Source organism: Benincasa hispida, chromosome 1 (assembly GCF_009727055.1).
Source record: "Benincasa hispida cultivar B227 chromosome 1, ASM972705v1, whole genome shotgun sequence".
Lineage (NCBI taxonomy): Eukaryota > Viridiplantae > Streptophyta > Magnoliopsida > Cucurbitales > Cucurbitaceae > Benincasa > Benincasa hispida.
Genome location: NC_052349.1, coordinates 79,367,223 through 79,375,757, shown reverse-complemented (window position 1 = coordinate 79,375,757; position 8,535 = coordinate 79,367,223).

The window sequence follows — 8,535 nt, the reverse complement described above, 5'->3', positions numbered from 1 at the left end:
AAATAGTCAGTTTTATACATTAAACGACATTTAGAACGTAAAAGTGACTATTTTAAGGTTCAGTCTTATGTAAACTCTTTACATAGGATGCCCCCATTTTCATGTCTCCACATGAACGGTTTAGGATCACATCGTTTGTACTAACTACAAAATGGGCCGCATCCATAGTGTCCCCAAAATAAGGCATCCAACCTTATTCATACACTATAGACCATTTTGACTATATATATTTGAACTTGATCCACATTTATGTCACTACATGAAGTTCAAACTTAAACTTAATAGCCTCGGAACCTTAGTTTATTAGATTTATGAATATAGAATTTAAATTTACTAAAGATTTTCAATAACTGCTTTATTGAACAAGAATATGATATTACAAACTACGACTTTTAGGACATAAAATCCAACAAACTCCCACTTGGACTAAAACTCCTAGTAGGATCAAACGATGCTGAAATTAACTGTGAGAAATTAATATTACATATGAGTACAATAAACATATGAATACAATAAACTAGGGCATTCACGCCCAACATAATCTCCCACTTGTCCTAGTTTAGAAACAACATAGACCTAAACTCTATAGGTGACCCTCAAAAACTTTAGCCGTGAGGGTTTTTTTAAAAGGATCAACAATGTTTTGCTCAGAAGGTATCTGGGTCACTACAACGTCACCACGGTGTACGATTTTCCGGATAAGGTGGTACTTGAGTTCGATGTGCTTTCCCCATTTATGGCTTCGAGGTTCTTTTTAATTTACAACTGTACCGCTGTTGTCACAATACAAGGTGATGGGTAGATACATATTTGGAACAACTTCAAGTCTGTCAAGAATTTCCTCAGCCATACTGCTTCTTTTGCTGCTTCGCAAGCAGCTACGTATTCAGCTTCCATTGTGGAGTTCGCTATACAGGTCTGTTTTACGCTTCTCTATACTACTGCTCCTTCGTTAAGAGTGAACACTGATCCAGATGTAGACTTTCTAGCATCTTTATCAGTTTGGAAATCAGAGTCAGTGTATCCAGTAAGGATCAGATCCTTAGCACTATACATGAGCATGTAATCCCTAGTTCTCTTGAGATACTTAAAGATGTTCTTAACGACAGTCCAATAATCACGTCCAAGATTAGACTGGTATCTACTGACGATCCTTACTGAGTAGCATATGTCAGGTCTACTACATAACATTGTATACATCACGCTTCCAACTGCGGAGGCATAGGGAATATTTCTCATATCCTCAACTTCTTGAGGTGTCTTAGGACATTATTCTTTTGACAGATGAATTCCATGTCTGAAAGGTAATAGACCCTTTTTGGAATTCTGCATTTTATATCTAGACAACATTTTGTCTATATAAGATACTTGAGACATGGCTAGTATCCTATTCTTACGATTTCGAACAATTTGGATCCCAAGAATATACTACGCATTTCCTAAATCTTTCATTTGGAATTGTGTATCTAGCCATTGTTTAACATCAGTAAGATATCCTACATCATTCAGAATGAGTAGAATATCATCGATATATAAAACTAAGAATGCTATAGTAGAATTGACGATCTTTTTGTAAACACAAGGCTCGTCAACATTCTGTTCAAAGCCATAAGATTTGATCGCAGTATCAAACCTTATATTCCAAGATCTAGAAGCTTGTTTCAACCCATAAATGGATTTTTGAAGTTTACAAACCTTCTTGACCTTGTGCAATAAACCCCTTTGGTTAAGCCATATAGATACTCCCTTCAAGATCGCCATTTAGAAAGGTTGTCTTGACATACATCTGCCAAATTTCATAGTCATAAAAAGTGGCAATGGATAAGAGTATTCGTATTGAATTAAGCATGGCAACGGGAAGAAAGTTTCTTCATAGTCCACTCCCTCTCTCTAGGTATAACCCTTTGCTACAAGTCGAACCTTAAAAGTTTGTACTTTACTGACTTGGTCTCGTTTTCTCTTGTAGATCCACTTACAACCAATTGGTTTTACATCATTTGGTTGATCTACAAGTTTCCAGATAGAATTGAAGTACATAGACTCCATTTCGAGGTCCATGGCTTTGACCCATTGATCACGGTCCACATCTTTCATCGCCTGTTCATAGGTCGATGGATCTCTATTGTCGTCATCAGGTATGACAACTTGTGTTTCTATTAAACCAAGTAACAATCAGGCTGATGAACAACCCTCCCACTACGTCGAGGCTTCTCAACTCTTGAGAATGATGTGACTGACCAGATGTACTAGTTTTATCTACTACTTTAGTAGATGAACTAGCTCTATCTGTAGCGTCTTTTGAAATTTCTTTCAACACTATTTTACTACTTGGTTGATGATTTCTAATGCGGTCTTCCTCTAGGAATGTGGCATTTTTCGATACAAATACCTTATTCTCTTGAGGATGATAAAACAGACCACTCCTTGTTTCCTTTGGATAACCTACAAATAGGCATAATTTTGAACGATGTTCCAATTTCTTGGGATTTTGTACCAACACGTGTGTTGGGCAACCCCAAATTCTAAAGTGACGTAAACTACTTTTACGCCCTTTCCATAGCTCATAAGGTGTTTCTGAAACACTTCATTTTTTAGATCACAACTCAGAAATACCGTAAAAGAGTGGGAGAATGGAGCAAACCTTGCGTTGGAGCCAAATTCATGCATTAGACATAGAGGACGCATTGGACAAAGTAGGACGCATCAACTTGGGACGAGGAGTTATCCCAATTTACTCTTGCGTTTGGAGTGATTCCAAAGCCACCTGAAAATCTGAAAGTCTAGTTTTCAAGGTAGGGCTGCCAGAAGAAAAGCTCGAAGGGATCGGGCTGGAAACTGAGAAGAAGTCAGAAGGGTCAGGCTGTCGAATCAGCCTAGGCCAGTCTTGCATATTCTATGATTCCGGCCAAATCACGAGGAGTTCTGAGCTCAAATTTTAGGATAAGCTTCCTAAGATATTTTAGAATATGTTTGTAAAATAAAGTATATCAAAATAAGATTTAGAAGTATGAGTAAAGTGAGTTGTAATTTGAATCTGGATTCTAGGGGTGAAAAGGGAGCCCGAGGTAGAAAAGGGAGCTACTAGAGTGAAAAGCTCCTAGGCAATCAAGGTGAGTGACTAAAACATTTTGACTAAAAAATTTGCTTAAATGTTTTATTACAACGTGTTATAGAAAGTATGTGTTAAAGAAGAATATTCTCATGCCAACTAGTTTTACAAAGTGATTTCCAAGCAAGCTATGAATTATGTTTTAAACGCATGCATGAGTGAGAAGTTTGTTAAAAAGCTATTTATATGTGCAGGATGCGTTAGTACCTTTAAAGCCATGTTTTTATGTGTTATATTTTACATGCTTTAAAGAGAAAGTCATTTATGATTAGTTTTACTTTACATGCTTTAAAGAGAAATCCTCTAAAGATAGCTCTGCATCTTCTCTGCCACTAAAGGAATAATAGATTTGTAACCCGTCTGTTAGGTGGTTACTGTTAATATAGTACATATGTTACTGTTGTTCATATAGGGACTAGGGTTTGTGGGTTTTAGGACTTGTGAATCTAATGTTGTAATGACTCTAAATATGTTGTGCTTCTAACCTAATAAATGTTGGCCTAAAGATATTCCACTGTATATAAATTATATTTTGGTGTCAGAGTTATTAGGCAGTAAGTGTCAGCCAGAGGGTTGATAACTGCTGCAGTCACACCCTTCTCTGGGCTAAGAGGGTGGTCTAGGGCGGGGTGTGACAATGAATTCCATCTTGCACCCTATGTTCCCAGCTATTAACTTGATCTTACCCCTGAAATAGGAGGCTTATTAGGTCAGTGATAATGAGCTGCCCTCACCTATGCAGATCTAAGGATAATTTTGAGTGAACAGGAGTTCATAGTTAGCTCAGGATTAAGATTAAGTTACCTAGGTCATCAATTAATGAAAAAGTCTATTTTATACATTAAACGGCATTTAGAACATAAAAGTGACTATTTCAAGGTTCAGTCTTATGTAAACTCTTTACATAGGATGCCCCCATTTTCATGTCTCCACATGAATGGTTTAGGATCACATCATTTGTACTAACTACAAAATGGACCACATCCATAGTGTCCCTAGAATAAGTCGCCCAACCTTATTCATATAATATAGACCATTTTGGCTATATATATTTGAACTTGATCCACATTTATGTCACTACATAAAGTTCAAACTTAAACTTAATAGCCTCGGAACCTTAGTTTATTGGATTCATGAATATAGAATTTAAATTTACTAAAGATTTTCAATAACTGCTTTGAACAAGAATATGATATTACAAAATACGAGTTTTAGGACATAAAATCCAACAAAACAAACAATTTATTTACTCGGTTACCGCAAGGTTTTCATAAAAATTACCAACGCAATCTTTTTCATAAGTCCCTGTGTTCGACCCTGGACTTAGCAGGAAACTCAGAGGAATTTACACTTGGATTCCACTGGGGAAACTTGAGTGCACAATGCAATTTTATCAATGCAAAGCATCCACATTTCCACTTCATAAAAACAAGCATCAAATATGTGTTGACGCAATGCAAGAATTGCAATCATAGGAAATCATCGGTTGAGCGCAACTTCACCGCAAGGCTTTGCGATGATTGTGCTCACAAACATTCGTCCGAGAAACTGTCTCTTATACACATCTAGATGTGTATAAGAGACAGGCATATGGGTGAAAGGCTAATTAATCACGATGGGAAAAAAAGCTGATGACAGTCAAATCCGAATTTAGTTGACAACTGATAACGATCACAAGTACATTCAGCTTTTCGGTGACAAATATTCGGCGCATCATCAGGAATTAAAGCTTTTCCATCTGTACAATCATGAGAGAGAAGCCGCCATTCAGCTTAGATGTTCTATAAATACCAGAGGCATCCTTCGGAGAAACGGTTCACCAGTTCACTATTCTTTATTCCACAAGTTCGTACGCCCTTGTTCATAGTTTTCTTTCGATTTAAGGCGGACACGAGAGAAAAGGTTGTGCCGATAGATCATTCCGGCAAGCTTGGGAGAGCGCTAGAAGCTTCAAGGAAAAAGAGAGGGCTGACGCTTGCGGAAGTGAGAAAATATTTAGAACCGAATAGAGATTACAGTGTAAAAGCCTCGGTCAGCAAGGAATTGCTACCAGGCTCTCTACCTTTAACTTCCATTGTCATTTTGTACTCCACTCATTGATTGAAATGGAATCTATTTCTCTATATCTGTTCACTCTCTGTTATTTACGCATGAGTAGTTAAATTAGTTGAATGGGTTGAAAAGCACTTGGCTAGCACAACTAGGGAATCTTCATGCTATGCGATTATCTTGTATTATGTATGCTTCACTCATCCATTAGAGATACTCGGGAGGGTAGTCTAAGGAGAGGATCTAGACTTGGAAAGTCAAGTTAGAATCTAGGCTCGGGAGAGTCAGATTAGAATGCATAATCAAGAGATAGGAGCTTAGGAATGAGCACTATTTGTTATCAATGCATCGCATGCATCCTAGAGATAGGATATGATTGTATGCAGTCACCTTGCTTTTATGCATCTTGCATCATTGCATAGGAAAAGAGTAGAGACTTAGGGATAAGCTCTATAGACACTTTTGCATTCAACAAATGCGTCCTAGACTTAGGAGCATCGCATTTGCATTGGAAAATGACTTGTTATGCATGGTGGTAGCATGATCGCATAGTCTGACGCATTCCCAAGTAACGCTAGCTAAAGATCTTCTTAACCCGTTCATCACATACTCAGTGCATCTATCACACAACTGACTTTTCTCAAATCTGTCGCATTTTGTTTATTTTCTTCATTAACGCAATCAACAACAAACCAACAATTTATTTATTTGGTTACCACAAGGCTTTCATAAAAATTACCAACGTAATCTGTTTTCACAAGTTCTTGTGTTCGACCCTGGACTTACCAGGAAACTCAGAGGAATTTACACTTGGATTCCGCTGAGGAAACTTCAGTGCACAACAAAATTTCATCAACGCATATCATCCACATTTCCACTTCATAAAATAGAGCATCAAGTTTTTGGCGCCGTTGCCAGGGACTTCGGCAAAATAGAGTGCTAACGGTAATTTTTCTAATTTATTTGCAGACTCTCAATCTCTGGCGAATTACGACACGGAAATTGAGAGGACATTTAGAAGGAGACTGATAGACCGCCAACAGCAACCACAATTAGATAAAGAGGAGATGGTGGAGCAGCCTAGAAACGGAGCACCAAATTATAACAATGTCATGGCGAATCCAATTCTGTTGGTAAACGATCGCAATAGACCCATTAGAGACTGTGCATCGCCAAACCTCTATGATTTCTCTCCAAGAATCATGAGGCCTGCCCTCGACGAAAGCCGGTTTGAGATGAAACCTGTGATGCTGCAGATGATCCAGACTATAGGATAATTTGGAGGAAGGCGTGGCGAAGACCCACATGCCCACCTCTGAGGCTTTATTGAAATTTGCAATACTTTTGTGTTCTCGAACATCTCTGCCGAAGAAGTTCGACTAACTTTGTTCCCATTTTCTCTCTGTGATTAGGCTAGGAAATGGGCATATTCTCTCGAACCGGGAGAGATAACTTCATGGGAACAAATGGTGGAAAAGTTTATGAAGAAGTATTTCCCACCAACTGAGAACATTAAGAGATGGAAATTAATAACAAATTTTGAAGAAGAAGATGACGAATCACTCAGCGATGCTTGGGCGAGGTTCAAGCAGCTGGTAAGAGACTCTCCACACAATGGCTTACTAGACTGCCTGCAAATAGGAGGCCCCATTGTTTGTGAAGAAAGGGCAGGTCAATGCAATTACTCAAACGATCGCAAGTTGTATCATTTGCGGAAATGCTCACCCGATGGAGGAATGCCCAACAAACCCGCAGTCGGTATGCTTCATGAGAGATAATCCCTATTCCAATACATATAATCCCGGGTGGTGAAACCACCCAAATTTTTCGTGAAAAAATCAACAACAAAGCTCTCAACCTGTGGCACAAAAAGAAGAGCCACCTGGATTTTTTCCGCAAGACAACGTTCCAGCGCATAGCTAAGCTAACAGCTCACAATCACTGCAATCTTTGTCCTTAGAGAGCTTGTTGAAGCAATACATTGAGAAAAATGAATCAGTGCTTCAGAATCAAGCTACATCCATTAGAAATCTTGAAATCCAAATGGGAAAAATTATGGGCGAGCTGAAAAATAGACTGCAAGGAGCGTTTACGAGCTCAACTGAGCTCCCTCGTAATGCTGGGGGTAACGGGAAGGAACAATGCTTAGCAGTCTCCTTGCAAAGCGACAACATGACTGCGAAAGTAGGGGAGAAGCCTATCACAACCAACTTGAATGCAGTGACAATTGAAGACCCGTTGACTTATAGTTTGGAGAAGCCCGAGAAAATAGACCTTGAAGTTGCGTCCACCTTTAAGCCTCTATATCTTGAAACAGAAGAAGTCCAACCACCAGCAACTCCGCAAAGACTAAAAGAGGAACAAAATAAGGAAGGAAAGATCACAATAGTGGCTGCAGTGCAAAATGCTATGATCCCACCTAAAATGGGCGACCCAGGAATCTTCACGATCCCATGCTCTATCAGAGGGACCTACAGTGGCCAAGCACTATGCGATCCTGGGGCAAGTATAAACATAATGCCGCTATCAATCTTGAAACAATTGAATACTGGCACACTTATGCCGATAAAGGAAACTCTCCTGCTCGCTAATAGATCCCAAATACACCCTGAAGAAGAGTTGAAAAATGTCGCACTTTCAATCGATAAATTCAAAAACTTGATGCCGGGAAATTGGAAGTCAATTTTACTTGACAACCAACTTCCCTTGGACGTGGTATGCGATGCATGTTCCTAAGATATGCGTTGATAGTCATGAGTCGATGGTCATGCATTGGAGTGAATAATGCGTTAACGAATGTATGCGATGACCATGCGTCCTGCCAAGTATAACATGAATGCAAGTTTCTCGGGTAATCTGAGGCACTTGTAACTATATATTTGCGGTGATTGTGCATGCGACGGTTGAATAAAAGAATGGAGGGGATGTTGTTAAGTTAATCCTACTTCTATTCCTATCTATCAGAAAACGCAATGAGGATATGCCTGAAAGGTAGAGATACGACAAACCTTGACATGAAATAAATGTATGGGAAAATAGATAAAATGCGGAGATGTTTTCATTACAACCCTTAAGAGTGACCGCAAGGGCAACCCTAGTCAATGCAAACTAATGCGATCATGCAACACTCATACAATAGTAATCCACCTCTCGGTGTGAATGCTACGGCTTCTAATATTAGAACGCATGCGATGTCTGTGTAGAGGTGTCTATAGGGCCTACACATAAGCCTTTAATTCTTGTCTATGCAATGATACACAAACAAGGCAACCACATATCATCATTCTTATTCCTAGGGTGCATGAAATGCAGTGTTGACAAACAGAGCTTATCTCTAAATCCCTATCTTTTGCTTATGCCGATCTAATCTCACTCTC